This window comes from Helianthus annuus, chromosome 17, assembly GCF_002127325.2.
Source record: "Helianthus annuus cultivar XRQ/B chromosome 17, HanXRQr2.0-SUNRISE, whole genome shotgun sequence".
In the NCBI taxonomy this organism is placed as follows: domain Eukaryota; kingdom Viridiplantae; phylum Streptophyta; class Magnoliopsida; order Asterales; family Asteraceae; genus Helianthus; species Helianthus annuus.
The window spans coordinates 35,854,070-35,862,307 of NC_035449.2; positions in this window are offsets into that span (position 1 = coordinate 35,854,070).

The following is an 8,238-nucleotide window of genomic DNA, read 5'->3' on the forward strand; positions in this document are numbered from 1 at the left end:
AGGTACTTAACCTTTAGAGGTCCTAAACAAATAACTTGAATATTCTTTTTCATATTTTCGACCAAAAGATGATGTTGATTGCCTACTTTTTCAGTTTTTGGGTTTTTTGGTTTTAGTACTCACCGGTATCGGTACCCGCAAATTTTGGTAATCCCAATTTGAGTACCGAACTTATGAAAGAAGCTGAAGAAAACTTTGCTAACTTGATTCATACGTTGAGAATATAAAGTTCAAAATTGAATTATAGGAAGTATAGTTGTAACACCTAGATAAATATAACATTGGCCGTGAATATCTGTAACACCCCAAAAGTCGTATATGTAAATATGTCGACATAAGTATTTATAAATGTAATTGTTGTTAGAATAGTAACTAGGATTATGAACCTAGTTAAAGAGTAAATAGGATTTAACCTAAAAGAATAAATTTTGGCCATAATAATATTAACATCCAAACATGAGGGGTTAATTTGGAATGAATGGAAAGATAAAATATAAGAATAAAATTAAAAACCCCAAACACACACCTGGGGCGTGTGTGGGTGTTCGACCAGAGAAGAAGAAAGAAGGGGGAAACCCCTCTCAGACCCTAAATCAATAAATTGGATGGATATTGGCTGAAATCGGATTTGCATGAACCATAATAGTGATCATCTAAACAAGCTTTAGCCAAGGTATGCTTTAATTTTCAGTTTTGGTGAACAACCATGAAGTGGGTGTTGATGAATATGTGAGTTTGATCTAAATTAGGATGAATGCTTGCTAATGTTATCATGTTTAAGTTGAATCATGGCTGAATTTTAGTTACCTTGGTGATTAAGAATGAAACTCATGTCTATGAGTATGAGAATGATTATGATGAACATGTGAATGTTGATAATTTTGATTATGTTGATATACAAGATGTTATGTGGTAGGTTTTGATAGTAACATGATGTAGAATTGATGACAATGTGATCTTGTTTGAATAAAATGGTTCATGAGGTGAATATGGGAAGAATATGCTTAAATTACTTGTACTCTGTGCTTAGAAAGTAGTATGCACACCAAGTGTATGATGAAATGTCTAAGTTAAGTTAGAAGGTAAAATTTCATGCAAGAACTATTGTGTTATGTACTAGTTAATTTATGTGTTGTGTGTGATGGTAATGAAGTATGATAATACATGTCTTATTTATTCGCTAATAGACTAACGGAAGTCAAACATTGCATGATTTGAAAGCCGAATGAATGAGTGTATGTATGCTAATTGTGTTATGAATGTGACGACATGTACGGATAGGAGTCATGTCAACATGGACACAAGCATGGAAGCGCAACGGGTCAAAGGTAAACACGGAAGCTATGCGTGAACTCGGACGCACGAGGTAAGTAAATTCCCGGACTCCCTCTTTAGTAGGAATAGAGATTAATTGTATGATAATTGTTAGAAGTTATGTTGAAATGTGTTATTGAAGATGATATCAAGTAAGTAACATTAAGTAAGTGATTTCCGAATCACTTCTTAGTTTATTTAAGCAAAGTGATGTGCAAGCTACTTAAGCATGATAATCGAAGCCTATTAAGATTTGGTTATTTAGAAGTGAAGGTTTTCGTTAAGTAGACCAACGGGTCAAAATAAAGATGTACTTCATTACGGAATGGTTGCATAAATAAAGATGACGGTATTATAATCCGGGAAATGGGTAGAATTTCTTATAAGTGTGTTAACTGAGAAACGAGGGCGCGGGTTAATGGTCAAAAGACTTGGTTTTGAGTTATGATTAATGGGAACAATTTAGTTTAAGGAAATTGTACTAATAAAGTTCAATTACGTAAAAGTGTTTGAAATGAATAGTTTAACGCATACCGGAATTCGGGTTCATAGACCCCATGTACGGAACTCCGGATAACGTAAAAGTGTTATAGTTATAATGTTCATGTGAGTTTTAAACATAAACGTATGAGTTGTTTGATAAAAACATAAACGGGTCGAATAATTCGTAAATGAATATTAGGCCAAAAATATATAAGTTAAGAATTTCCTTAATTCGGACATTAGATATTGAGTCCGTACGATGGAGGACCAAATTACGATCATGTGGGACGAAACGGGAGGTTAAACGGGTAAACGGTTTGAAAGATACGCAAGTTTTAGCGTTAAAGGACGATGAAACGGATCTGCAGTAAAATGGAGAAACTAGGGGGCGTCGGCGACGCCATGTTGGGCCGTCGGTGACGCCATATGCTAATGGTGGTTTGCCCGACGCCTTAATACACTGCCTACGGGATTACCAGCCGACGCGACTTTGGTCGCGGCCCAGGACAAATTGTTTGATGTTGTTTGTTTTGGTTATGGGACTTGATTTAAATGGTTTTCAAGGCCTCGTAACTAATGTTTAATTTGGTTTTGATTATAAATGAACGTTATGGGTCTCCGGATAGTATAAATATGGATTTACTTACGTGTTAGTGAAGGAAATCTATAGGCAAACGTGTCTAGGAATGAGTAAGTACGTATGTCAATATGTATAAGACTTATATTATGAAAAGTTGTGATTTGACATGTTAATTTAAGTATAAGAGAATAAAAGTGGTAATCAAGAGCTCGTAGGTATGTATGCGTGTATGAATGTATGCATGTATATAGGTGTATATGATTGTATGTACGTATGTAGGAATGTATGCATGTATGAATGTAAGCTGCTATGAATGTATGTAGGAATGGTTTCAATACGTTTGAGTATTGACGATTACTAATGATGTGCCTTGAGATTGGAATGTAATGCAAGTATGAGAACATGGGGTTCATGAGGAATTGAAGTCGAACTCGGAACAAGAGAATTCAAGAGGATAATCAAATCAATCAAAGTTTATATTGTTGAATGTTATACGTTTTTAGTTATATGTGAATAACATTGTATGATGTTGTCGATGACTAATGGTTAAGTTGTATATGATGTCCACAGGAACCACACGGATTTTCTTTATTACTAACGAAGATAAGCAGGCGTAGATTGAGTCAAAAAGCAAGGATTGTACGGAAAGAACTGTCACATAGTTTGAATTATGTAATGCTTGAAGTGTTAATTAAGTGTGAATGTTGTATATTCCTCTAGAAAACGCTTGACATTTTGTAATTGACCCTTCATGTAAGTGATGTAGCTAATTAAGAAAGAAATTTTAAAGCTCGTATTTCCGCTGCGTCGTTTTTAAGATATTACGTATTAGGGCCTTACAATATCAGAGATTCTTGCAGGGGCGGACCTAGCACTTTATGAGCCGTAGCACGGGCTACGGCTCAACTTCGTCGGTATAGTGTAAAATTAGTGGAGTTTCCTCTGTTTTTATAAACTTTCTTATATATATTACATAAATTATTTACATAAACCAAAATGAAGTTGGTGCAGTGGTTGGTAAATGGCTACCCTCTGTTTTTAATTGCTGAGGAAGGTTGTCCGGGTTCGAACCTTTCGAGTCAAATTTTTGTTTGGTAATGTGGGTTATTTGCTTTGTCTTTGTGTATGTCTATAAACTTTATTAGATACAATTCATAGTGCAGTACATTTAATGCCTTTTACTTTGTTTTTGTTTATACTCTACATCTCTAAACTTTATTAAGTGAATTTCACAAAATTTAACAAAACACGTATTCCATCCACAATTTTTTTTATGGTAAATACTCTCTTGATGACTAAAGGAATACAAATATTTTTACATGTTTATATATTATATATAGTTGGTTATCAATGTATATGATACTTTTTTTTTCAATTTGACCTTTTATACTATAAATAAATACTAGTAGCGTCTCACGCTTCGTGTAACTATTTAAAATAATCATTCTGCAACAATAATTTTTTTTTGTTTTATTGTTATGATGTTATTAAAATTATCGTCTTATTATTATTATTAATATTTTATAAATAACTTTATATTAAGGACGGTTCTGCCTAGATCCAAAATATTATTTTTTTAGGATACCCCTAAACTTTTCTTCTAGTTCCGCCACTGGATTCTTGGATCATAATAACATATTATTGGTTCAGCAAAGCAAATCCGATTGTTGGCCGCTAAGAAATTCTCGGTTGCTGAAAAAGAATGATTTGGGATTCTCAGACCACCCGTAATGAGCGTTTATTTTTCAAAATCCACCACCAAAAACGCCCAATCCTGCCCCGACTCCACCCCCTGAGCGTTATCCAGCATTTTTTGCGAAAAAAATTGGAGCGGTGTGGTTTAAAACAAGCCAAATATGTGCATTGGGCGAGAGTTTACCATTCAAACGGTGACATTCTTTAAATGTTTTTTTTTAATTCCAATTTAATTGTATAAAAACCCCACTTGATATCCAACTTTATATAAAAAACCCACTCTCAATCAAACTTTCTCTCTACTTCTTTTACGTTTTATAAAACCATGAATCCATTCCGACCCCCTTTTGGTGTTCCGTCAATACCCGGAAACCCGAACACCGCCCAACCGCAACAAAACTTTAACCTTCAAGACATGGACCCGAACATGTTATCGTACGCGGCTTACTTGAGCGGCTCTACTCCTTACATGCCACACACTTTCGGCTTTGCCCAACCCGGCGGCTCGCAACCATCCCAACAACAACCCGAACCCGGGGTGGATATCGTGCCGGAGACACAACCCGAACTGGAGCGAGAGACATCGAAACGCGGTAAAAGGTCGCATAAAAAGAAGGAACCGAACCAACCTCGTCGTAAGCATACTTACGTTATTTGGACGAAGGACGAGGAATACACGTTGGTTCGGTCGTGGGTCAATGTTTCGGAGGACCCCGATGTGGGTAAATGTTATTTTTTTTACTTATTTTTTTTCTACACGTCGACTTTTTTTAACGTACAACTTATTTTTTTTTTCTATTTGTAGCAAACTTTCAAACCGGTCCCGAATTTTGGAATAGGATTCGTGAGCTTTTTTATAGCACGTGGGGAAAGGGTGAACATCGTGACAAGGATTCCATCTCTAGCAAATGGACCGATATCAACAAGTGTCACGCCTTCCAAGAAGTTTATCAATGAAACTACGATAATCGGCCGAGCGGAGAAGGTGACGTCGGTGTTTTAACGATGGCTATGGAAGAGTACGAGAAGACGAAAAGCGTTTTCACGTACTATAAACGTTGGGAGCTGCTAAGAAAAAGTCCAAAGTGGGCTGGCGTACCGACCATGACGTCTAGTAGTAGACGTAAAGCTAAACGGTCGAAAACGTCATCCTCCGTTGACCCTGAAACACCAACTTCCAATGCCCGCAACGTCCATTTAAATGTTGTTGTGGACGATAACGAGTAAGTTGAAGAGTTGGCCCGACCGCCCGGTAGAAGAAAAGATAAGCGAATCGGGAAAAAACCGGTGGAGTCGTCTTCCGATCTCGAGTTGAAGGAAGATTTCGAGGAGATAAACCGTCGTCTCCAAGACATTCTAGACCTCGGCCACAAATGTTGGGAGACTATGAAAGAACGAGTCGACGAAAACAAAAGGTTTAACGAGATGCAAGCGGCGAGACAAACGGAAAAGGACATAGAGTTTTTGTCCAAACCGATCGAACACCTCCAAGGCGACGCGTTGATCGTTGCGCAAATGCACCGGCAAAAACTTCGGGAAAAATACGGACTTTAGGTTATCATCTTTTTTTTTAACTTTATCTCTTTTTTTATTTCCGTTTTTAAGTCAGTTTTTATTTTTTTATTTCTAGTAGTGTAATTTTTTTTTAATTTAATGAAGTATTTTAAGTTTTTAATTTTAAAAAAAAATAAATAATTGTGTAATGATTGGATGGGCGTTATTGGGCATTATTCCCACTACGTCATTTTTGCAAAACCCCCAATAATAACCCCATGCTGACTGGACTGTCAAACGACAGAAAACGCCTCAGGGTGGGGGCATTATTAATCAAACGACTACGCATGGTCTGATCACGAGCACATGACAAAAAAAATAAGAAAAAGGAAAAATAAATGTTTTTGCTACAGTTCAACTTTCTTGGTAGAGATATGTTTACTAAGGGTGTAAGGGGTGCTCACCTAAGAGGTGAGTCCCCTCTCTTACGCCCAACCAATCAATCAGTGCCACGTCAACTCCCCTCTTAAACTCCCCTAACACCCCATTTTGATGGCGGCACTCCCCTCTTAGGAGAGTTGGGTGTTTTTTTTTTTTTTTTTTTTTGTAAAATTATGCATGTTTACAAATTAAAAAAAATATTAATAAAAATAAAAATTAAATAAAAGACATTTCATTAAATTAAAAAAAATACATTCAAACTAGAAAAAAAAATACATTCAAACTAGAATGTCTCATGGCCCCCCTCACGATCTCGACGGACATAATTTTTTTTACTAGACGATGCCGTGTCTAGTAGCTCCGCTTGTTGGATGAGATTTTGGAAGAAAATTAAGCTACTATCGCTTGACGATGCATCTCCATCGTCGGGAAAGTCGGGTAGGGTAGAAAGAAACGGAAGCTTGGAATCCATTTTGTATTTGAAAGATTTGAGTTTGAGAGTTTTGGTGTGAGTTTGAGAGTGGTGAGTGTGGTAAAAAAATTGATTTAGGTTGGTTAGATATATATTGTTTAAAAAAGTTGATTTTTTTTTTATAAAAATGACCGTTGTCAAACGGTCTTCTTTCGAAAAGTGTGCCAAACAACGTGGTAAGTCCACACCGCCCCCTATCACCGATTCGGTTCCCCGCTTTGATGGCGACGGTGTTCCCGATCGGTGACTAGGGTCACCGCTGCCATTCCCCGCGAACACCCCGTACACCCTAATTGTTAGGATGTTGATGTGATAATGATAACATAATTTTATTAAATTAACAAAAAAAATAAGAAAAAAGAAAAATAAATGTTTTTGCTACCGTTCAACTTTCTTGGTAGAGATATGTTTACTAATTGTTAGACCAAGGGGCGTTTCCTTTAAAAATTTTTGCCCCAAAACGCTCTATAACGCCCTCATCCCCATTACGGGGGGCGTTTTGGGGCGTTTTATCTCAAAAAAATCGATCCGGCGTTTAAATTAAAACGCCAAATGCACAATTAATCCCCCAATCAAACGGCTATATTTCCAACGGCTACTTTGACTAATTTTTTTTTTAAATCTATTATATATATATATATATATATATATAAACAACCAAAACTCATTCATTTTCAACAAAAACAATCTCAAAACCTCTCTAAAAAATCCCACAATTTATAAAAAAAACTTGATGGATTCTCCTAGTTCTTCATCCATGATAAATTTTTACTACAACGAGTATTTTGCGGATGGCGATGGTTCGACCGATGAGGAGCTTGAGCAAGAGGCGGTTACGAGTGCATGTCAACTAGCGGTGCGATATGTCAACCATTCTCGTCGGCCCGAAGCCCCAAAAAATAAAAGAGGCTATGTTGAACGAGACCGACGCGCGGCACACGAGCGTTTGATGAAAGACTATTTTGACGAGGCGCCGACATTTTCAAACGAAGTTTTTAGGCGTCGTTTCCGTATGAGTAAACGGTTGTTTCTACGCATAGTCAACGACTTGGAAGCCAACTACGATTATTTTAAACAAAGACCGGATGCGAGAGGGGCACTTGGATTCACCGGTATCCAAAAGTGTACGTCGGCATTACGAATCCTTGCTTATGGTAACACTACCGACATCAACGACGAGTATCTAAAAATGGCGGAGAAAACAACACGAGATAGCTTGGAACATTTTTGTCGCGGTACAATTCTTATACTTTACTTTTATTTTTTTTAAACGACGCGTATGCTTAGAATTTTTTTTTTTTTTTTTTGAATCTTATGTTTGTCTATATTTTTTTTATAAAGGTATAATTGATGTGTACGGTGCGCGTTATCTTAGAACGCCTACATGGGAGGATCTTCAAAAGATCTACGAGGTACATAATGCCGAGCATGGTTTGCCTGGTATGATCGGGAGCATAGATTGCATGCATTGGCGTTGGGATAACTGCCCGACTGCATGGCGAGGCCAACACACACGTGGTGATCAAAAAGGACCCACTATTATTCTTCAGGCGGTTGCTTCACAGGACCTTTGGGTTTGGTCGGCTTACTTTGGCGTGGTCGGGTCATGCAATGATATCAATGTTTTTGAACAATCGCCGTTGTTAGAGGAGTGGATTTCTGGCAAAGCTCCAAAAGCGTCGTTTTACGCAAATGGAAACTACTACCCCCATGGATATTATTTGAGCGACGGAATTTATCCTAGGTATTCGATTTTTGT